This window comes from Monodelphis domestica, chromosome 3 (genome assembly GCF_027887165.1).
Source record: "Monodelphis domestica isolate mMonDom1 chromosome 3, mMonDom1.pri, whole genome shotgun sequence".
Lineage (NCBI taxonomy): Eukaryota > Metazoa > Chordata > Mammalia > Didelphimorphia > Didelphidae > Monodelphis > Monodelphis domestica.
Window position 1 is genome coordinate 150,464,262 of NC_077229.1, and position 25,529 is coordinate 150,489,790.

A 25,529-nucleotide genomic window follows, 5' to 3' on the forward strand; every position below is an offset into this window, starting at 1 on the left:
TCCTTGCTCTTTGATTTTCGGTATCAAACTTTCCACAGAGCTCTGGTCTTTTCTTTGCAAAAAGTTGGAAGTCTTCTATTTTGTTGAATGCCCATACTTTCCCTTGGAAGTATATAGTCAGTTTTGCTGGGTAGCTGATTCTTGGTTGGAGACCCAGCTCTCTTGCCTTTCTGAAGATCATGTTCCATGCCTTACGATCATTCAGAGTAGAACTTGCAAGGTCTTGTGTGACCCTGATTGGCATTCCTTTATATCTAAATTGTCTTTTTCTGGCTTCCTGTAGGATTTTTTCTTTTGTTTGATAGCTTTGGAATTTGGCAATTACATTCCTGGGAGTTGTCTTTTGGGGGTTTAGTGTAGAAGGTGTTCTGTGAGCTCTGTCAGTGGCTGTATTGCCCCCTTGTTCTAGAATCTCTGGGCAATTTTCTTTGATTATATCTTGTATCACCATGTCCAGTTTGGTGTTTATTTCTGGCTTTTCTGCGAGTCCAATTATTCTTAAATTATCCCTTCTCCCTCTATTTTCCAGATCTATCACCTTGTCGGTGAGATATTTTATGTTCTCTTCTAATTTCTTGGTATTTTGGCTTTGCTTTATTGATTCTTGCTCTTTTACACAATCGTTGTCTTCCAGCTGCCTGATTCTGGCCTTTAAAGCCTGGTTTTCTTTTACAGTTTGGTCAAACTGGTTTTGTAGATGCATGAATTTCTTTTGCATTATTTCCAACTTTTCCTCCCAGAAGGCTTCCATCTTTTTGGTCATTTCTGATTCAAATTCTTCATAGGTTTGTGGAGAGTTTCCATTTCCTTTGGAAGGTTTTGGAGCATTTTCTTTTATAATATCTTCTGTCTGCTCTGTATTTTGTATTTTGGCTCCATAGAATGTGTCCAAAGTCGCCCCTTTCTTCTTATTTTTCTTGGTATTTTGGGGCTTCTGTGCTTCTGTGGAGTTTTCCATCTCTGAATGTGGAGGATTGGCTTTTCTTGTCTCTGTCTGGTGTTCAGAGGCTTTAGTCCTGGGCAGATGGTTCTATGACTTTCCCTGGGTTAAACTGAATATGCCTCACTGGAACTGGAATGGAAGGGTCGGACCACGTTGCTTTCAGGAAGTTGCCTTCAGAATCGCTGGCTGTGAGGCTGTTTCGTCGGCCTGCGGGGGGATTGGCTGCAGCTAACCCAAGCTCCAAGAGCAAGGACTTTCACTGAGACTTGGATAGCAGGATCCAGCCCGTGAGGCTGTCTTGCCCGCCCTGAGGGTTGCTGTTGTTTCGACCAGCTCTCTGCAGCGGAAGCCCCAGGCAGTAACTTTCACCGGGACTGTAGAAGGCCCTGAGGGTTCTGCTCTCTGAGCCCAGCTGGGCTGTGGCTTCCAGGAGCCTTGGACTCTGCGCTCCTACCCCTGAGGTCCGAGGGATCTCGGGTTCTGGCTTTTGAGGGGAGCCGTACCTTTTGAACCGGGTCCAGGTCCAGGAGGAGGGTTCCCAGGGTCTGTGCTGTTGATCGTTTTGAATTTCGGCGCCTTAGGAGCTTATAGTTTGAGATCGGTCGGGAAGGTTTTTCCGGAGATCTGAACTTGAGCTTTCTCTAAGCCGCCATCTTAACCGGAAGTCGGGAAAATATTCTAAATGAAATAGTTAAACAAATAAACCTAAAAAAGAAAAAAGAAAATTTAAAAAGGGTCCCATATTATAAGCAGACATAAATAGTTTGGATTCTGTATCATTAGACTGTAATGAAATGGCTGGTGTTAATGAAGTATTACAACATTAGTCATTGTCTATCATCATAAATACAATAAATTCATAGATCCTTTTTATTATAAAGATCTATAAATGTCAGTAATTCAATGTTTTTATTTTCTTTTAATCAATGTTGAAGTAATAGTATTTTTTCAGTTTGTGCACATGTTTTTCTTTTTTATTCTGTAAAGGAAAAACAATAGTGGTAACAGTCAATTTTCAACATTAGTGGGTTCAGCAATAGAGGAACAGCTTTGCCTCTGACACCTGTTAGCTATCTCACCTTAGACAAATCAATAAATATCTGTATATCACCATTATCTCAATTACAAAATATCAGTCTTGCATATCAATGATACTTCCTTCTTTAAAAATTTTACAATTCTCTACTTTGTAAAACATGAATTAACTAATTTTAGGATCAATAACAACTATATTTACTTGTTACCATGTTCCTATGTCTTTAAATTTCATTATTCTGTAATAAATTGATATTTAGGGAAATGTAGATGACATAATACAATTTTAATAAAAAAGTAATTTTTCTCCTTCACAATTCTTTGTCTTCAAATTTAATATAAAATCAAATTAAAAAAGGGGGTAGCTGAGTAGCTCAGTGAATTGAGAGCCAGGCCTAGAGATGGGAGGTCCTAGTTTCAAATCTGGCCTCAGCCACTTCCTAGCTGTGTGACCCTGGGCAAGTCACTTGACCCCCATTGCCTAACCCTTACTACTCTTCTGCCTTGGAGCCAATACACTGTATTGACTCCAAGACGGAAGGTAAGGGTTTAAAAAAATGAATAAATAAAATTAAATTAAAGGGCAATGAAAACTATACCTTGAAATACAATATTTTATAGGTCTTGTGAAATTGTTCAAATGTTTGGAACTATAAGCAAAATTTTCTTTAAAAGTTTTAGTTTTTCTTTTTAAATCTTGGAGAAAAAAAGAACTAAATAAACAATGATTGCAATTTATTTTTTCACAGTTACCCTTCATTTAACAAAATAGCAAATCAAAGACACCTGAATTGGATTTTATTCTTTTCACTTTTTTGAGAGAATGGAATTACTGGTAGTTACATTTAAAAATAGTTTGGCCCAGGTGTGTTCAGATAGTTTTTCTTCAGCACAGAATTTTTCAAAACAACTTATTTTGTTCTGTTTTGTAAAAACTCCATCATATCGAATGCATTCAACTATAAGGGCATCTGTTAATTTTCCTCAACCAGTCATTTGAAGTACACTTCCCTGACCACAATTCCCCTATATGTGTTATTCTTCATTAGACATAAAATTCTTGAAGTCAGGAAAAATTTAGAATGTGTGTGTGGGGGGGTAGCTGAACATTGGCACAAAATAAGCACTTAAGAAATGAGTTTTCATTAGGTTTGTTTTTTGTTTTCTTTTGATTTTTTTTTTACTTAACACTTCACTGGTATACTTTGCCTATTGAGCCAGAATATATATTTCTGTTACATAGCATGCACAGGGAGTTTTGTCATCCCTACTTTAAAATAGGAAATGGTCTTTAAAAATGTAATAGGCAGCCCCATAGTAAGTCCTAGTTACATCTGATTGTAATTCTACTTGCACTAGAAACTATGAAGTAGTGGAAGGAGGTTGTTCTCTCTTTGTTACTGAATACTAGGATGTAAGTAAAATAACAGAATTTCTTATAAAATATTTTCTAGATTAGTCAGTCAATAAATAATTATTTAGAATCTATCAAGCACCATGCTGTGTTGTGGTCATACAAAGATAAATAAATAGCAGTTGTTTTAGAACAGCTCATAAGCTAATGGGAATCAAAGATGAGTAGCCTGAATCATTACACATGGGATGGAACATAGGATATGGATTCAGAAGACATGAGATCATAGCATACCTAAAATATAGAATATTCTATGTAATTCTGGACAATTAATTTGAATCCTCTAAGACACAGCTATTAAAAAGGAATGGGAAAGGGGACAGCTGGGTAGTTCAATGGTTTAAGAGCCAGGTCTAGAGATGGGTAGTCCTAGGTTCAAATCTGACCTCAGACACTTCCTAGTTTTGTGACCCTGGACAAATCACTTAACCCCCATTGCCTAGCCCTTACCACTCTTCTGTTTTAAAACCTATAAATAGTATTACTTCTAAGATGGAAAGTAAAGGCTTAAAAAATACATGGGAGAATTAACTTGGATTATAATGGAGTCTAACTCTGGATTTTTGTGAGAGAGACAAAAGAAAGAACACTACTGAATAACTTTAGAAATTTAAAAATGCCATATATGCTCCAACCATAAATATAATAGGAAATTAATAATTAATTAAAATGCATTTTAACTTGAAAAGTGTATAAATATATATGAAATATAATCAAAATATGAAATATCATATTTGAAAGATTATCAAATAAAGATTGATAGATAGGTTATCCATTCCTTGATGGAAGGAGCATTCTATTATTGTTGAAATCATTTAAAAATCACAAAAAAGCTTCAATAACAAAAATTCAAAGATTTTTTAAATTTCAGGCTTCTAAATTATCAATGTCTTTTTAAATGCAAAATTACTTGTAAAAATCAAAGATTTCATGAGAAATAATTTAAGATACATTTATTGCCTAAGCTAAAAATTCAAGATTTCAATATAAATGAGTATTTGGTCAATGATGCTTATATTATCCTGAGTTGACCTTTTCAAAAATTGAGGTCAACGCTCAACAAATGGGCTATTCCTTTTGCTGATATTGATGTCCTAAGCAATTTATGGAAATCTTCTTGCTCTGTAATATCACTTTTTGCTTCTAGTTATGGACACCTGAGGGCAATTATTTGGGCTATCTTTAGAATTTATTTTAAACAATGAGCCTGCAATTTTCAAATAAAGACCTAGAGATACATTTAATTATTTTAAGATATCTGCTTACTTAGAGGTATGCTCAAATTGTGCTGCATACTCAAAAATATAATGGTAATATAAATGCAGTATAATGATAATCATATATTATTATCACTATTTGATATAATTGATTTGATTTTTAGGTTTTATAAATGATATGAAAATTTAGCTTTAATAGCCAGTTCTTAAAGACAATGGATAAAATTCTCTTTCCTCTGAATTGTTATAGGAGAAATGAAATATGTTTGTCAGTTTAGCAATAGATATTTCAAGACACCTAAAAATCCAGTGATACAAATTGATCAATTAGTATTGTGCCCATTGAACCAATAGAGTATATTATGAAGGGATTATCTTTAATGAGGCCCTTTGGGTAAACTCTCAAACAGGAAAGCAATATACTGCTTGGCAATCAACATTAGTGCTATTATTAAAATAATTAGAAGTTAAAATGCAACCCTCAAACTATTTAGAGGATCAGTATAATGGCATAAATTAGGAAAGAGTTATTCATCAATGACACATGAAAAGGAAAATAAAAGTAGGAAAAGAATAGAGGGATCTATTAATTTAAATTTTTAGATCATCATTGGAGAAACTTTTTTAAAGGCATACCCCATGTGATAAGTCTCTTAGACTAACAAATATGTTCACATCAATTGATAGTGAAAATGCTGAATAAGAGTCTGCTTACATAAATGATGACTCAATAAGGAAAGGCAGAAGTGTCCTCCAAATTTAAATGCAAATTAAAAATGATGTTCAGCTTAAAGTTCTCTACTGAATTATTCAATTGTAAGTATCACTTTTGCAGAGGCAATTTTACTACAAAATTTCTACTTAAAATGGAATAATTCATTATAAAAATATATCTGTTTTGAAATTTCTCATTATAATATGACAGAAATGAGAATTATGCTTCTTTAATTTGCTTTGTAAAGAAGCTATATTGCTTCTAGCATGGGCATTTAATCATGCCACCAGAAATATTTAATGGACAACATTCTTCTATTGTGGCTATGCATCATTTTAGGTCCTGCACTTATAGGTTCTCCTAAGTCTTACAGTTAGTTCTCTTTATTGGAAGGAAACAATGATGAGTTCTTCTAGACAATGTCATTTAAAAGAACAGTATAAAGGCATTTGTCATAATTTCACAAAGGACTGTGTTTTTAAAGAAATAGCAATATAGCTAAATCCATTGAGTCTCATTACCAAGTTGGAAGCAAAGTGATTAATTTTTCAGTCATGTTTTTGTTATTCTCACATATCATTGATTTGCCAATTTCTTCTTTAGGTCATTTTACAGATGAGTAAACTGAGGCAGACATTGTTAAGTGACTCACCTCAGGTCACATAGATCATAAATATCTGAAGTTGCATTCTAACTTATTTCTTCCTGACTCAAAGCCCAATGTCACCATTGCAGCATCTAAATCCCCAATTGCTGAATATTGCAAAAAATTATAAATTTTATATACTCTGTACACTATGCAGACAGGTTATATAAGGAATGAACGCATTTTCAATGGAAAAAACCTTCATTATTTATCCATTTCAAGATAACCTAATTAGGATCAAATAAGAAAATCTGTTTAGACATTTGGAGATTCAGCTTTATATAGCTGTAATTATAGATAACATGTAGGCCAATTGGCAGAGCCAAGATGGCAAAGTAGAGAAAACATTCAACTAATTTCTCCTAATAATCCCCTCCAAACAATTTTAAAATAATGCCTCAAATCAAATTTTCAAGAGGCAAATTAAAATAAAAAAGGTCAGAGTGGGACATTATTCTATTCTAGAATAAATACAGGAGGTTGGAATAAGGTATTTGTGACATGGGGAAGGAGACTATCATGGAGGCCACATGGATAAAACCCCAATGGTGGGACTAGATTGTGGCAAGAGAAACAATAATAGCTTCAGTAATTCTCAAGCCAGAAATGGTAAGGACAGCTTGCAACAGGTCACAAAGAGATTTCAGGGTACCCCTTTGCTATCCCTAGACAAAATATGATATTTTTTTTCACAATTTCATTGCCTAGTCCTACATTTAGGTCATAGCACAAGGGCAGAGAACAATTTTGAAAAACAGGAAGGTACAAATCTGAATGACAACTCTTTGGCTACTCTATTGCCTATTCTCATTTTGGGTCATAGCTCAAAAGCATCAAGGTGAGTTTTCAGGCAAACAAGAGTGGAAGACAGTGTCACTTTCAGCCACAAGATATCAATGACTCAGGGAAACAGTATAATTTCTGATCTGAAGGGAATGGGGAGCCCAAGGAGCAGTATCAGCTGGAATCTCAAGGAATCAATGACTATTTCCAGTTCAAAACAAGAATAGAAACTAGGAAAGCAGTGACCACACCTCTATTTAGATCATAAAACCTCACAAGCATGGAAAATCCCATGTCCCAAGAATCAGCTCTGAAGACAGCAATGCAAAAATCCTGAAATTTGAGACATTGTCTATCAACTATCCTATATGGGAAAAAAGAGTTCTTCATTAGCATAAAGTTCCAAATGAAGAAATAATATGAAAAATGAATAAACAGACAGCAACAGCAATAATGTACAAAGATCAATTGTGAATGACTTCACTATTGTCAGCAATGCAAAGATCCAAAAAAACTTCAAGGGACTCTGGACAAAAAAAATGTCTACTACTACCACATAAGTGTAATAGAGGCTCTTTTACTGGGTTGTTTAAGGTAACTGGAAGTGTTGGGCAAACACACTGAAATCTAAGCTAATGGGAAAGACAGAATTCTTTCCTCTCCTCCTCTCACTGCTATGTTTTCTGTTGGATTCAAGTAGGGATTCAGAATTGGTAAGTTGACTGAAGTTTTTAACAGACAAATCACTCTACAATACTGGAAACAGTGCTTTATTTTAAAGGAAAGAGGGGTAAGAAGTTAGATGGGAGAGAGGGAATTTAGGTTTTGCCTAATCTATTATATATTCAATGCTAAGTAAGTATGATTGAATAGTCTTTAAGAGATATTGATAGTATCTTGAAATCTTCAGAGCTGTATCCTAAATCTTCCAAGGAAAAACCAATGACAAAACAGGTAGAGAAAATTCTCTCTGGCACCTTCTTCCTCAGATCCAAGAAGAAGAAGAAGAAGTGATTCAGACAGTTTCAAAACTGAGGGAGTTCAAATACAGAATGGAGTATATAATTTTTCAGAAAATGAATAAACAACAACAATAACAAACTTGACTGTAAAAATTAGCTATTGTCAAAGGGAAAATGAAGACACAAAATTAGAAGAATATAATGAAGACAAAATAGCTATAAGCAAAGCCCTAAAGGGGGAAAATGTGAATTGGACAAAAACCCAATAAAAATTTCTTAAAGAACTAAAACAATTATTTTCAAAATCAAATAATAGTAATAGAGAAAAAAATACACAAAAATCACAGCAAATGAAGAAAATTATTATAATTGGAATTTGTAGATTTTTTAAAAGGCACCAAAGCTACTGAAGAAAATAGTACCTTTGAAAAGAGTATTAGATGAATGGAAAACAGAGGTACAGAAATGAATTAATGAGATTAATTGAAGAAAAAGCAAAAATGGTTACATGTGTAAAAAGGATCAAAATCTTACTAAAGTAAATATATTTTTTAAAAATAGAATTAGGCAAATAGCTGAAAATAACTCCATGAGGCATCAACAAACAAAACAAAGTCACAAATCATGTGAAATTCACATTTGAAAAACAACTGAACTATAAAATAGTTAAAGTAATTATAATTTAACAATTTTTGGATTATCAGAAAAATATTATCAAAGAAAGATACATCTTATTTGCAGAAATTATTAAGAAAAACTGACCCAATATCCTTTAACAATAGAATAAAAGAAAAATTTTAAAAATTCACTGGTAACCATCTGACAGAGATCCCAAAATGAAAATTTACAGGATTATTATAGCCAAGTTGTAGAGTTCCCAGACAAAATAAAAATGATTCAAACAGCCAGAAAGAAACAATTCAACTATTGTGTTGCCACGTTTGAGGTCAAATAAGATTTAGCAATTTCAACCTTAAATGAGTAGAGGACTTGGAATATATGTTCTGGGAAAAAAAGAGATTTGAAATTACCACTAAAATAAAAACCAACAAAACTGAGTATTAGCTGTCAGAGGGGGGGGAAAAAAGGATGTCTAATATAATAGAGGTCCTTTAAGCATTCCTAATGAAATGACCAGAGCTGAATAGGAAATTTGACTTTCAAAAACAAGATAGGACAGAAATATATAGAAAAAAGGCAAAGAAAAAAGTAAACTCAATTGAAATATATAAGTGAATGAAATGAATGAAATTCATCAATGAAATAAAAAAATGAAAAAATGAAAAATACAAAAATACAAAACAAGACTAATCATTATCATAAGTAGCTTTCCTCTATATAATGCTTTACAATCTGTAAGGTTATTTATATATTTATCTTTTTTGATCCACCTCCAAACCCTAGGAGATAATTGTAATTGTTAACTCTATTTTATACATGGTAAAGCTGAGCCTTAAAGGTAATGTGACTTGTCTAAATCATACGGTTAATAAATAACTGGGGAAAAATTTGAACTCAAATTATTTTGATTCCAAATCCTGTGTTATATTCATTTCACCTTCTTAATATAAAAGTTACTCAATATAAGAGAATCTGTATCACAGTCTTCTATCTGTGAACATGGTATTCATGGTAGATGCTAACTTCCAGAAACTAGAAATGAGACATATAAATATGGGTGTGATGGCGAATCTATGACACACATGTCAGCACTGACAAGTATAGCCATTTTTGATGACATATGGCTCCATGTGGGCTCAGCATGCCTTGAAACCTGGGAGCCACCCAGGGAGCCTCATGGCTGCAGCTGGCAGGCCCATGGCTATGCCCTGGTCCAGCTGGGGGAGGGGGGAGCAGGTGAGCTGCTCCATGTGCTAGCTGTGACAAAAAAAGAGAAAATGGAAAAATCACCATAACTGTATATATAAATATGCATATTTATATATACATTTATATATACATAAATATACATATTTATATATACAAACATATATCTTTATATTTAAAAACCTCAGATCAATATTGGTATGCATGCTGAATCATTAAATAACATTAATTTGAATGGATTCAGTGTTTTTTTTTTAAGAAAGTCTTATTCATACAAAACTATGTATATATAAGGTACTATTGGGAAGGACTTTGAATCTACTTGGAAAAAAATTAATATATAAATCTAAATGTATCATTACTAGCTTATATTAGAAGCATCCACTAGCCCCTTAAAATCCTTTATATTTCCTCAGCAGTGGTTTATGAACTCAATCTATTACCATTTATTGGTTAATAAGCTGAGAAACAATCTAGTACATAAAGTATTATATTATTTTGGGCTAAAAAGTTGAAATGAGAGAAAAGGGAGCAAACACTGGCAATAATATCATTAAAAATTGAGTTAACAGTAACTTTGAAAAGCTACCGGTTATTGGATTTCTTCACATAGTAATTATCATTTTAAAAAATGGTTAATTTTTCCACTTGGGGAGTGCCCGCTTAAATTCTATAACTATGGACGACTATAGCTCTGACATTATTCTGGGTCTCATTTGGTTTTGGAAGTTTACTGGATTTCAGCTGTGGCTTTTTCCTCAATGTTCTGTTGGTCTTTGGCTTATTATTAATCTGTGGAATTAAATCCTTTATAGCACATATTTTTCAAAGTCTTCCTTTATCTTTGCCTTACTATGTTCATCAAAGTAACAGAAATAAGTGATAGAAAAAAAATGGAAAAAAATACTCAGTGATATTGATTTTTTTTTAAACTAGCTATTGTTAAGGGTAAATTTTAGGGTTGAGACTGAATATATTTTTAGTGGTCTCCAGGGATTTAAATTCTAAATCCCAAAGAAATACTTAAGTCAGGATGGAATTTTATGGTGATTTATTTACAATAGAAGGAAGAAATTGGGAATGAGAGAGGGGGGAAGGGAAGAAGATATACTCCAGCCTAGTCTGAGCCAGGGGGAGTTCAGAGGCCTCAGCCAAGGGGCCTTCCATGTAGATTAAATCTAGCTCATTTCTAGCCATGAGGCCTTCTCCAAGATGAGGGGCCTTCTTGGAGACTAGTGCCTTCAGAAAGTGCCAAGGAAAAGGGGAGTCAGTCTTAACACTCACCACATTGTCATCTCAGGGAAGCAGTTTGAGGTCCACCACACCAGCCCTCCAAGCCAAGTTCCACCACCCAAGTTCCACCACCCAAGTTCCACCACTCACAGGAAGTGACATGAAATATAAATTCAATTCTTTGCATTTCTTCCTATGTCTTACATGTACCAATGGTGGCTTAAACTTGGCTTTGGACAACCCAGGGGGTTAATCAGTTATTTCTGATTTTTTAATTGCTAGCACACACAGATCATAGGCCTTCCTCCCCCAAAGTTAATCCTTAAGTGGGGGTGTATACATTCCTAATTGCTAAAATTCTAAAGACTAAGCAGGATGGAGTAAATCTAAAATTCACAATCCCCTCTGATGATGATTGGGAGACTAGTCTCCCCAATTGATCACTAAACATAATCATCTTGTACCTCTAAATATTCTAACTACAGGTGAATACAAAATTTTACCTTCTAAGAGGAAACTACAATATTTAGAGATAAGAGGGGAATAGAAGAGAGAGACCAGCAAAACCAATGTTTTACTGGGCTCATTGACAAAAAACAATTAGGAGGTAGTCCCCTTTTGGCATAAGAGTATACATTCAAAATCAATATTCAATCTACCTTCAGTTAAATCAACCACATCCAAAGTTCATTCTGGATCTTCTTGATGTACTGTAGGGTTTTCAGGCATCTTCCTTAAATAGTTCACTCTCTGGATTTTAGGAGTTAGCAAGCTTTTCCCTTGAAGATCTTTCTCAAACAAAAATGTTAAATCTTGGATTTTATGAAAATAAACTATATCTATCAATGGGGCAAATAGGTAGCATAGTGTCACTTGGAGTTAGGAAGATTTGTTTTCCTGAGATCAAATCTGGCCTCAGACAATGACTGGATCTGTGATTCTAGACAAATCACTTTACCCTGTATGACTCAGTTTCTTAACTAAGAAATGAGTTAATGAAAGAAATGTCAAACCACTAAAGTATTTCTCCCAAGAAAACCCTAAATGAGATCATGAATAGCTGGACGTGACCGAAAACCACTGAACATAATATACCAAAATAAATGTCATCACAGAACTATCTTGTCCATCTTAAAGCTAGACTGTGATAACTTGATTTGCACATATTTGAGTCTATTTCTCAAAGGAAAAAAATGAAAAACTGAATCCAGAACTTCAAATTACATTTTAAAAATTAGGTCAGAAAAGTTGTGTTGTTATATTATTAATATAACATTCTCATATTTCCCTTCATCAATGATCACATATGTTAATTCTCTTCCTCATTACTAAAAAGTAATAATAATAGTAGCAAGTCAAAGTGATTTGCTTAGGGTCCTTTAGAAACATTTTGTACTTCTTTGTCTAAATGTTTGTTCATACTTTGTCCTCATTTGGAATTGCCTTACTCCACCATTCTTATCCTTGAAGGCCCACTCAACAAGTCTCTAAATATCTCAGACATAAATAATCCCCTCTTCCAACCCTATAAAATAAATTGGCCAGAATTTCCCTCAGTAGGTAGAGTTGTTAGCTATTTTTCTCCTCTGGATATTTTCAATTAGAATATAAACTCCTTGGAGATAGGGATCTTTTCATAGTTCCCCCTTTTTAACTCCTATAACAACTAGTACAGTGTTTGATGTAGAAAACCATTTGTTCATTGGTATCACTGATGCCAATTTGCCTTCCATAAGGAACTCACAAAAATTTAAGTGAATTGATACATTAAACATTGTTTACTGATTACTGTGTTCTGAACACTATGTGACACTGATTATAAAAAGACAACAGATAACACAGTAGCTATACTTGCATTCCACTAGTGGGAGTAACCTTTAGTTTGGCTGTGAAGCCTCTTTAGCATGGAAACACCCCCAACACACATAAACATTTGTGACAAGGAAATCACTTTAAAAGACTGATATATATTAATTTAAGGTCGTCAAGGAATTCAGCTATGAATTCCTAAATGAAAAACTCAAGTCAGCTGTCAGCCTTTTTTGGAGTTTAATTACAGTAGGAGCAAGAAAGGAATTAGAGATAGAGAGAAAGAAAAAGGGAGAGAAGGGAATAGGGCTTAAATACCCCTTCTGTTTAGGCTGGGCCAAAAGGCCCAAGCCCTTAGATAGCTGGGGCAAAGAAAAGAGATCAGTCCCTATCACTCACGTGACCAAAATGGAGAAACAGTCTCAGAGGCCCCCACCTTCAGCTTCCTTCAGCGCAAGCTTCTCCGAGTTCACCGCAATCACCCTGACCAAACTCCTCAACAACCCCTCAAGTCTCCAGACCCTCCTATCTTTCAGGAAACCATCCAAGTTCCTCCTCTCAGTTCTCCCATCTACCAATCACTGTTCATCAATTTCCCTGTGCCAATGGAGGCTCTAGCTTAACCCAGGACCGCCCAGAGGTTTCTGGCTTTTGCACATGTCTGTTGAAGGTCATATTTTCAAATGATTAAATCTTTGATCTAGGCTGCAGCCCTTACTCAATCCTGTTAGGACTGAATAGGGTGGAGATTGATTCCAAGTATCTCCATTGTATCAATTCTAAAATCAATCATGACTCAAAGAAATTCCTGTTCTATGCTTAAGCATAGGTCAAAGTCCTTTCCATTGTTCAGCAAAAGGTTTCTGTCCTAAAGTAATCTGAAGAAGGGAAGAGAAGGAACCTCCCATGCCAATGGGGTTCCCATTCCAATAGACTATCAGTAAGAAATTTTCCAAGTATGAAATATCCCAATGGTGAAATTTCCAACATTTATAAGTCTAAGGAATTTTGAGGTTTACACATTTTCCTCCTAACCTTTCCCACTGACTTTACATATTATTTCTATTCTGAAACTTATCAAGGTCTTTAGGTCTCTAGGTCCAGTCACTGAATTGCTTTCCTAAGCAAATTATAAAATGGAGCTAAATAGAAACAAAATAACAAGATCATATGGTTTCCTTATGCCCCTACCTCTTATTCTTTTAGAGGACAGAGTATATTTACTTGGTATTCCATTTGAGTGGAAGTGTTTCTCTGTGTGGTAATATAGATATGGGTATTGTAAGGGCTAGAATGTAAGGGTTTAATATAAAAGGTAGGACTAGATTATTTAAGAATAGGGTTGCCAGGAATTTAATCAATTCCAAAATGATTTTTTTTGGCAATTTATTTATAAAATAAAGAGTGAAAGTAAGAAAATCAGAGAGAGGTTACTACCTAACGTACACACTAAGTATTTTGCTCTGACCCCTGGCTCAATTCAGGCAGGGCTAATTAGTCCTTAGCTGGAGGCTCTCAGCCTTGAGCCAGAATCTGGGGATGCAGTAAGCCTCTCTCAAGAGGATGAGTCTCTCCTGAGACTAGTCCCTTCAGAAAATCCAGGAAAGGGATCAGCCTTTTCTCTCAACCAATGTGGTAGTTCTAAGGAAAATAGAAACAGTCTGAGGTCCTCAATCAGAGCTCCTCCAAGATCAAGGTGAAGATGAAAGGCCCCTTCACAGGAAGTTCTTGGCATTTTTAAAGAACATTACTTTTGTCACTTCCTGTGACTTCCTTCCATTTTGCTTGTACCAATTACAGCTAAAGTTTTATTTAGGACTGACCAGGGGGCAGTCAGTCAATTCTGATTCTTCACCCACTATTGCATGCATGGGTCATAGACACCCCGCCCACTCAAGTGTAAGTGAGATGTATACTCTTCTGGTGATTAAATCTAAAACTGGGAAGGGGAGAGTTAATCTCATCTTCACAGTAGGTATGTGTAACTTTTATTCTCTTACAGGAAAGTTGTATGGTTTTGCCCTGAAGGTATTGCATTACCTACATATAAAAGAATAACACAACTGATTGAGAGAAAAATGAGCAAAAACATTTTTAGTGAAGGAATCTCTTTCAGATTGTTGGATGATATTTGGAGTAAGGTTTTGAAAGAGGTAATCAGTAGTGGCAAGGTGAAAAAATAATCTAAAAGCCAATAAGAAGCTACAGAAGTGAGACAGTTGTAGTTGATTAGGTGTCTTCACATTTGGTGCTTGACATTCAAGTTTAGAACAGACATGGTGACACATCTTTTTCTCCTGTTTCTAGCCAAAATCATATTTTACTCCAAGTTGAAGAGTTCATTTACTCTTCTTTTTGGGGTATTTTTTGTTCTGCAGAACTCCCAACCTATTTGTGATACCCTTCTTTGGCAACCCAGTTCTTATTTGTATGTTTGGTTCTTTATTTTATATATCATAGATATAGAATGAGAAATAACCCAAGTAGAGTAAGCATAGTAGACACTTAATTAGGTGAGATGATGAAAATCAGGCCTCTGGGGAGTGGAGAAGTACAGAAAAAAATATAATAAAATGGAATAGTGAAGCACATTGAGACACAAGTCAGATATAACCTGTTTAGATAATTATCAAAACAACTCCCAGTATATTTTAACACTTAACTTTTGGGGTTGAAAAAAATACACTTCTGATCTATTTAAATTTTCATAGGTGGCTATATTTATAATGGGGGCTGACAGCAGGCAGCAAAAGGCAGTAGTAGGAACAGGACCCTCAAACTCTGAAATCTTGCATCTCTACAGTTAGCACTAGTTAAACATAAATTACAGCATTAGTCAAGCGTGAACTGCAAAATATATATCAGTTATCATCAATCACCTATGCTAAATCTGTAATATTCCATACTGGACATCAGCTTTGTGCCTAATCTGTTTAATCAATTACTCAATTTTTTTTCTTTTTTTCCTTTAATTCAGAACTATAAGATATAATTGATTACCTATAGTGGTCTTTCAATGTACCACATCCCCTCTCCCACATTCTCATTCCTGAAGGGCAGAGAGACCTTTCACACATTGAAAAATGGAGAACAAGGAACCTGCTGGCTAGGGATTCTGGCATTGCAGAAGAATTCCCCCAAACCTGCACATGCTCCTTATTCTCTATGCTGTAGGTGTCAAACCTTAAAACACACCTCCACCCGAATTTGGCCATTCTCATTTTCCAGAGTCTTCAGGAAAGCTAAAGATTTCTATGGAATGGCAGATAACTAGCCCTCAAACACTAATAAATATGCCAACTTTGATCTACAAAAGGAATGGAAGCTCCTTCTACACACCTGGAAAGCAGCAATCCCATGAGCTCCTGAGAGGTGACTATATTTACCCCCTGGGCTTATTCATCAGCCCTTAGGTTACCTGATTAGATCCCAAGTTATTTCATCAGCTATTAGGCTATTATATCAACATAAACCTCTTCTTTGAATAAAATAATTTTTCTTACTTCTGAATTGAACAGTTTGAGTCTCTCATTCTTGGGGCAAGACCCTGCTACAAACTTGGGTATGTTTCTACCACAACATTTGGATGCCAGACAAATCTCTTTGTAGGGGACAAAGAAATAAGAAATCTGTCCTGTGACTGCAACTGCTAATTGGGTCTAATTTTGCACAGTGATTTTTATTCTTATATTCTTTTAATGAGTCTCAATAACGACAAAATTAGACTTCTTCTGAAGGAGATTCACTCTAAGACAAAACAGGAACTAAGACTGTTTGGGGATAATTTAGTCTCTCTATTTTGTGGATAGAGAATTTTGTAATTTCATAGAGTAGAGGTGAAATTGCATAGCTCTAGGTTTATAGTCTAAAAGCTGGATTCAACTGATTCCTCCAATGTTTAATATCATTGGGGTCCTAGCCAAGTCATTTAAACTCTCTATAAGTCTTAGGCAATTTGTAGTGTTATAAACTGAATATGATCTAAGTCAGAAATCTCCCAATTTCAAATATAGATATTTACATATTCCTTTAAGTAGTTTTATTAAAAAGAAATCATGTGACTAAAATGATAAAAACAATAATAAGCATTGATCTCTGAATGACCCTAAATAGATTGCATGTTATTTTTTAACTAACATATAAACACAGCCAAATAAAGGGATAAATTTATTTGCAATCATTGAGAGAGAACAAATGCTTCTCTCTATTGACTTTACTTCTTTTTCAGTCATTCTTGAACATTTTACTTACCAGCAAAGGTGAAGAACATTCAAAGTAGATAAGCTCAATATTCCTAATCTCCTTTAATGTCAAAATACTGCTGCATTAATGTAAAACCTTTTAGAAGCCAGGAACATTCCTTTCACCTTAATGAAATATTAAACAAACTAGATAAATTATCTTCATGACCCTACACTTTAAAAAAGGGGAAAATATGACCATGAAGGCTAAAAAAGAGGAAATGAACTTAAATGCCATTTCTAAAAATAATGCATGTGAATAGGGCATTGAAATTGGTTCTAGTCATAATATGCTATGATATTCATCATATTAACTTGCAGTTCGAAAAAAAAAATGAACAAAAAACTCTGCAAAGAGAGTCTTATTTCTTGACTACTGGCACATTTGCCAATAGACAGATATGGCCAAAAAGTTTAATTATTCATTATTTTTAAAAACTCATTAAAAAAGGAAACATATCCACAGCAGACACTATGTGTTCACCAGGCATGGAACTATTAAAAATCATTATAAACAAGTATTTCTATTGGTATTCAAAGTAATTATTTGGCATAGTACATGTGCATAAAATGCTCCTTATTTACAAATGTTTTAACAAGGCTCCAAAAAAAACCCAATGGTATTTTTTTTTCATCTATGTAGAAGGAAATCAAGGAAGAAGGAGTAAAGAATAATTTCAAAGAAGTATAGATAAAATATTTCTTAAGCTCAGGATAATAATATGACAAGAAGAAATCCTGGAGAAAAATGGATCTGGGAGGACATAGGCCTAAGCTAAGAGAACTTGGAAGTTAAACTGCTAACTAGGTGGAGAACAGAACTGAACTTTTCACTGTGCTGCTTATATGTCATTATAACATAATTGAGATTGAAATTGATTTCAGTCACAATACAGCAAGACCAGTTTTGTTGTTTGTTCCACATCTATCTTTTTAGCAGCTTGAATTGTTCTTAACAGTGCAGTAAGTCTGCACTGAAATTGATTAAAGCATACTGATTAATGATGACTTTAAATCAATGTACAAAAAAAGTCAGGGTATTAGAGTATTAGATGAGTGGTTGAGCCTTACAGTTGTTTTTACAATTTCTCTCTCTCTCTCTCTCTCTCTCTCTCTCTCTCTCTCTCTCTCTCTCTCTCTCTCTCTCTCTCTCTCTCTCTCTCTCTCTCTCTCTTTCTCCCCTCCCCCTCTCTCTCCCTCCTTCTTTCTCTCATCTCCCATTTTTCAGTGTATTTTTGCATGTATCTCATTCTTTCCCATTCAGAAACTGAGTTGCTATAACAAATTAAGTATTCCTCATGAAAAATAGTATCAGTATTAAGATATTAAATTACTGAAAGAAGAGGGTCAAGCAAATACTCTATTCTGTAATACAGATGAGTAAATTACAAATGCAAAAGAAACTGTATTTTTCTGTACTAAAAATTTTTAGGCACAGGGCCAAATGAGTTCTCTTGTTTACTGAGCATAGTATCTAAGGGGATGTTAATTATAAGATATTGAACTTGATATTTTCCTATGTAAGCAATATATAATCCATTTGGTATTCCAGTCTCACAAATAGCAAAATCACAATTTAGGAAATCATTGATTATAGATTTTTTAATATTTTATTTTTAATTACCTGTAAAAAAACAATTTGTAATATATTTCTTTTTCTTTAATTTGAATTTCCAAATTCTCACCTAAGCTCTCCACTCATTGAGAAGGAAAACAATTTGATATGGGTTATAATATGTACCATGATGAAAATGTATCTCTATATGAATTATATTATAAAAGAAAACAGACCAAAAAATGAGTAAAATAAAGTTTAGAAAGTAAAAAAATAAGTATACTTCAATCTCCATTTAGATTCCTCTGTCCCTTCTATGGCAGTGCTAAATATGTCTTTTGAAATTATCTTGAATCATTGTATTGTTGCAAATAGTTAAGAAATTTATACTTAATCATAATACAGTATTGCTGTTACTGTGCTGTGTACACTGTTATTTTGGTTTTACTCACTTTGTATTGGTTCTAATCAATTTTTCTGTTTTTGCTTTTATTTTTTCTGAAAATATTATGCTCATCATTTTTCTTATATCATGATGATATTCTATTATAATGATGTACCAGAAATTGTTCAACCACTCCTAAATTGAAGGGCAACCCCTCAATTTCCAATTCACTGCTACCACCAAAAGGGGTGCTATAAACATCTTTGTACGAATCTATTCTTTTCCATTCTAAAAATTTTACTTTTTATCTCTTTGGGATATGGACCTAGTAATGTTATTGCTAGGTCAAAGGGTTTTTATATATATATTTTGGGTATAGTGCCAAACTGCTCTTCAGAATGGTTAGATCAATTCACAACCCTACCAAAACACTTTAATGTTCTAATTTTTCCATATGCCCTATAGCATTTGTCATTTTTCATAAAGACAATAGGATTATACTAGGAAAAATATATTCATAACTTTAGTTGGAAAATTTCAATAAGTGCTACATAAAAAAGTAAATTTTTAATGAAGACTGAAGTTCTCTTACCTATACTGTAACCTCCAGGAAGAAACAAAGCAAAATAAATTCCAACAATGAAGGCAAAAAGCTTGGATATTAAAAAAATAGGAAGGCTTTTTACAAACCTTCCAAATATACCTATTTAGTTTAGGTCTCTCTCATTCTTTATTTTCTACCATGTTGCTTCTTATAGTCTTTCAGTAATAAGTTGATTAAGGATATCATTTAAAAAATATGTAGGAACTTCCATGGCTGCAGTCTAGATGTAAGACTCTTCTTGTCACCTACCAATATAGACTACTTCGAAAGGATAAAAAAAAATCATATGAATGAAGTGACCCAAAAGTAGGGTGCAGAATTGAAGGTACGAGGTATTTGGGTATTTCCACACCATAAGGGAGTGAAATAACTTCCACCAAAATGAGAGCTGATTGACCCTCCTCCACCCTACCTACGGAGCCAGAGTCAGAGCTATTGCAAGCTAGAATGAGTGAGTGAGCAAGGGACACCTCTAGAGCAAGTGAAGGGCACCTCTAGGTCCTTGGCAGCTAACTAAGACCACCAAAGATCTACCCCTGAGAGCAGCTATATCTGAGACCCCAGCATGCTGAAGAGCATAGACTTTGGGCACCTGCACAGAGAAAGCACAGAGAATGACAGTTAACAGTAGAAACTTCAGAAACTTGAGAGATGACCTCAGGCAAAAACCTCCCTCCTAATCTCCATACACAGAAAGTCTCCCCTCCTCATTCAGACTTCTGACTGGAAAGGGAAGGGGAAACCATCATAGTGATGACAAATAATGCCCAGGAAAAACAACTTCCCAAGAGAAAGAAAAATAAGAAGAAGGCCTTGACCCTGGATAATTTTTATGGAGGAAAAATCCATACTACAGAGGAAATAGCAGAAGAATAAAAACAAATAAATACATACAAACCTTCCAAAATTGGAAATTGGCCACAAGCTCTTGAAGAATTTAAATCAGAGCTTATCAAAAAGATGGAAGGATTCTGGCAAGAAAAGTGGGAAATAGTTCAGAAAGAAAATAACAGTTTAAAGGACAGGAACACTCAGTTGGAGAAACTGGAAGCAGGATAGACCAATCCAAAAAAGGAAATAAAAAGATTATAACAGAAAATCAGACCTTCAAGACCAGAAGAGAAATAGAAGCCAATGACCATACAAAACAGCAAGAATTAATAAAGTCAAAAGACTGACAAAATAGAAGAAAACATAAAATATTGCACTGACAGGATGACAGATCAGGAAAATCAGTCTTGAAGAGACAATTTAAGAATCATTGGTCTACCTGAAAACCAAGAAATAAACTGAAATCTTGACATCATACTACAAAAAATTATCCAAGAAAACTACCCTGATGTTCTTGAACCCGGGGACAAAATAGGCATTTAAAGAGTTCAAATAACACCCTCTACATTAAATTCTCAAAAAACAACCTAAAGAAAGGACACTCCAATGCCTAGCTCTTATCACTCTTCTGCCTTGGAACCAATACTTAGTATTGATTCTTAGAAGGGAAATGTTTAAAAAAAGTAAGGTATAGGAACTTTAAAAATCATAAGTGGACATTCATGACAAAAAGAATATTCACCATGATAGAAGGAACAGATGGAGCCTGAGTGCAGATTGAAGCTTATAATTTTTTATTTCCTTCATGAGTTTGTCTCTAGTGTAAGCAATATATGTCTTGTTTTACAATATGATTAATATGAAAATATGTAGTGTATGTTAATACATGTACAACTTATATCATATTAACTAAAGCTGAAGAGATGGGAGGGAGGGAGAGAACATGGATCACAAAATGTCAGAAAATCAGTATTAAAAATTATGTCAGCATATAAACTGGAAAAAAATAATAATAATAAAAAAACACAGTTAAACAAAAAGAAAAAAAGCTCCATGAGAGTAGGAGCTATTTACTTAGCACAGTGCCTAGCATATAGGAAGCATTCAATAAGTGCTGAATGACTACTTGACTGGCCATTGATAATATTTAGCACAATATGTACACATTATAGTTACTTAATAAGTATTTATTGAATAAAATAATAATTGAAGGAAATCTTAAATTTCAGTGACAGATGTTTGTTCTTGTCTAAGCTCATGGGCCATGGAAATCTACATAGAAACCTTTTATGAGCCTGTAGACCCCAAAATGAGAACCCCTGCCACAATTCATGTCAGTTATTTTACTCACTGTCCATATATGGCATGTTAAATGTCCTATAATGCCACGTTAAATGACCTTTTGGCCAGTCTATACTTTACCTATCCTTATTTATCCCCTAATCTATCTTTTCACTGATACATCCACCACATGGTTGCCTGAATAATCTTCCTTTTGTTTTTGTAGGTTCTCAGCATAGTGCTTGGTATATACTGGATACTAAATAAATCTAAATAAATCACTCGTTGAGATGACTTGCTGATTTGAGTTCCCTTTGTCCCATGTGATTGGGTCAATCCTTTACTCAAAAATGGCTTTATTTTGTCTAGTATGGTGTTAGGATTAAAATTCTTTGGAGACTATATAATAATTTATAATTATTTATTAGATAGTGAAAGTGGATTGTAGAGAGAAAAGACTAATAATAACATGGCCAGTTTTTCTTGTTCATCTCAGTTCCCTGCTCACCTCAAGTCTGTTTACTCCTGCTGCTTACTTGCCAAGGGACTTTGCTGCTTCCTCCATCCCCAATTTGCAGTCCTGGTGACCATCATTCCTTATGAGACTTCCTGATTGGATAGACTTGACCTTAGTTCAGGTCACAGGTCAGTTTTCTGGATGCCAGCAGTTATATGACATCAGAGGAAAGCATTGTCCAGGACACCAGGGAGCCCTGAGGCCTCCCATAGATTGCATGGGTGCCCATTAAAATGGTAAGGCTGAGACTGAAATGGATTTTCAAAACTTTCATTTTTCACTTATGTTTAACTTAATGTAGTTCACACAATGGGAAATATAAAGACTCCAACCTTCCTGCTGTAAACCTCAAAATTTATTAGACTTATAAATGTTGGAAATTTCACCATTGGGAAATTTCATACTTGAAAAATTTCCTATTGATAGTGGGTCTTGACTATTGGAATGTGAACCCCATTGGCATGGGAGGTTCCTTCTCCTTCCCTTCTTAAGATTATTTTAGGACAGAAACCTTTTGCTGAACAATGGAAAGGACTTTGACCTATGCTTAAGCATAGAACAGGAATTTCTTTGAGTCATGATTGATTTTAGAATTGATACAATGGAGATACTTGGAATCAATCTCCACCCTATTCAGTCCTAACAGGATTGAGTAAGGGCTGCAGCCTAGATCAAAATTTAATTATTTGAATCTCTACCCTACTCAGGTTAACAGGATTTAGAAAGGGCTGTAGCAAAGGATCAAAGATTTAATTATTTGAAAATATGACCTTCAACAGACATGTGCAAAGCCCAGACCTCTGGGCGGTCCTGGGTTAAGCTAGAGCCTCCATTGGCACAGAGAAATTGATGGACAGTGATTGATAGATGTGAGAACTGAGGGGAGGCAACTTGGATGGTTTCCTTAAAGAGAGGGGGGTCTGAAGACTGAGGGAGGTGGTTGAGGAGTTGGCCGGAGTGGTTGCGGTGTGCTCTGAGAAGCTTGCTCTGAAGGAAGCTGAAGGTGGGGGCCTCTGAGACTGTTTCTCCATTTTGGTCACGTGAGTAATAGGGACTGATCTCTTTTCTTTGCCCCAGCTATCTAAGGGCTTGGGCCTTTTGGCCCAGCCTAAACAGAAGGGGTATTTAAGCCCTATTCCCTTCTCTCCCTTTTTCTCTCTCTCTATCTCTAATTCCTTTCTTCCTCCTATTGTAATTAAACTCCATAAAAGATTGACTGCTGACTTGAGTTTTCATTTAGGAATTCATAGCTGAATTCCTTGGCGACCTTAAATTAATATATATCAGTCTTTTAAAGTGATTTCCTTGTATTCTAGCAGAACTAGAACTGCTCTATATCTTGAATCTAGTTCTACTCGCTGTACGCCTTTGCTTACTTTGACCCTTATACCTGAAATGAATTTCTTCTTAATCTCTCTTTTCTTCTTGGTGAAATCTCTCTCTTCATTTAAGCCCAATTCAAATGGCAAATCTTTCACTAGGTAAGCACCTAAGTAGTATGAAGATAGTGTTGGGCTTTGAGCCAAGATGATCTGAGATGAAGTTTTGTCTCAATCATTTACTGGCTATGTGACCCTTGGCAAGTCACTTTAACTGCTCAGTCTCAGTTTCCTCAATTGTAAAATGGAGATGATATTAGTTTTTACATTATAGAGCTATTGTAAGTATCAATAATATACAAAACTCCTTATAAACCTTAGAGTACTATATAAATCCAGCAGTTATTAAGTTTTTAAAAACTAATCCTCCTATATGAAAGTATTCTCTCAAATTTCTTCTCCAAATGTTGCTTTGATGTCTTTTTTGTATTTACCTCACCCCCATTATATCACAGTTATTTTATAGTTGACCTTCCCTCTACTGAATTATGAGCAATGGTTATAGGCTGAAAAGGGGCAATATCTCCTCCAACTCTTCCTCCTCTCCCCCTCTCCTCTTCTCTCCTCTCCTTTCTTCTTCTCTCTTCTCTTTCCTTCCTTCCTTCCTTCCTTCCTTCCTTCCTTCCTTCCTTCCTTCCTTCCTTCCTTCCTTCCTCCTCTTCTTTCTTTCTTGATTTCTTTTCCTCCTTAACTATTGTCCTTCTTTAGAAGTATTTAAGACAGAGAGAAAGAGAGAGAGAGAGAGAGAGAGAGAGAGAGAGAGAGAGAGAGAGAGAGAGAGAGAGAGAGAGAGAGAGAGAGAGAGAGAGAGAAGGGAAGGATAGCTGCCCTTGCCTGGTCTGAACCTGGCAGCAGTTCAGAGATCTCAGTGAAGGGGGCTTTCCAGAGGCTGTTGCTTCCATAAAAGCCAAGGAATGGGGAATCAGCCTTATTCACTCACCACATGATGGTCTAAGGGAAGCAGTCTGAGGTCTCACACTCAATCTACTCCACAGTCCAGTTCCACCTCCAAATACCTCTCAAAGGAAGTGATGCAAAATATAGAATCAGTTCTTTACATAACTTCCTGTGTCTTGCATGTACCAGTGGTGGCTTAATAGGGGGTCAGTCAGTTGTGTCTGATTTGTCATTTGCTAGCACATAAGAGTCAGAGACCTTCCTCCTCCACACTTAATCCTAAAGTGGTGGTATATACATTCTGGTTGCTAAAATTCTAAAGACTAAGCAGGCTGGAGTGAAATCTAAAAATTCACAAGAACTAAGTGAAAATTTGATATACAAGCACAAAAATCGAGAAACATGAAAAGGTAAATAAGAAAGAGAGGGAAAGGGGAAAACAAATATATTTTTTTAATTTAAACTTTCTTATTTAAAGGCTTCAATAAGATCAAATTGTTTATATTAATATATGAAAAATGTTATTTGAAACTCTCAAAAATTATATTCACTATTATAGTAATTAGAAGAATCATTCACAGGTAGAGATTGCAGTAATTAGTGGTATAAGATGATATGCAAAAAAAGAAAAAGAAAGGGGGTTAGAAGATGGCACAAAGAGAAACTTAAAGAAATAATATAAATAGAATAATCTATATTACAGAAAGAGGCACATGGGAAGGTATTTAAAATAGGCAATGAGGAGAGCAAGCTATTACTCTTTCAGGATGATATGATTGTCTACTTAAAGATTTCTAGATAATCAACTAAAAAGCTTAAACAATCTGAACTCAGAAATAGAACAAGCCAACAGTTAAAACCCTAAGGGGGGAACCCAGGACCAGAAAGATTCTCAAGTGAATTCTACCAAGCTTTTAAAGAACAATTAATGCCAGTACTATGTAAACTATTTGCAAAATTCTCTGAAGAGGGAATTCTACAAAATTCCTTTCATGACACAAAAGTGGTATGAATAACTAAACCAGGAAGAGAAACAACTGGGGAAACAAAACTATAGACGAATCTCCCTAGTGAATATTGATACCAAAAATTAAATATTAAATGATTTTATGAAGTTAATTTTTTCTTCAATTTCTTAATGAATGTATTTAAAGGCCCTTGCATCCAATGATGAGGATATTCCCTTTGATAGTGGCAGTACAAACTATAATTCACATATATCCTTTTGCTTTATATGAGTGATGTGCTCCCATAA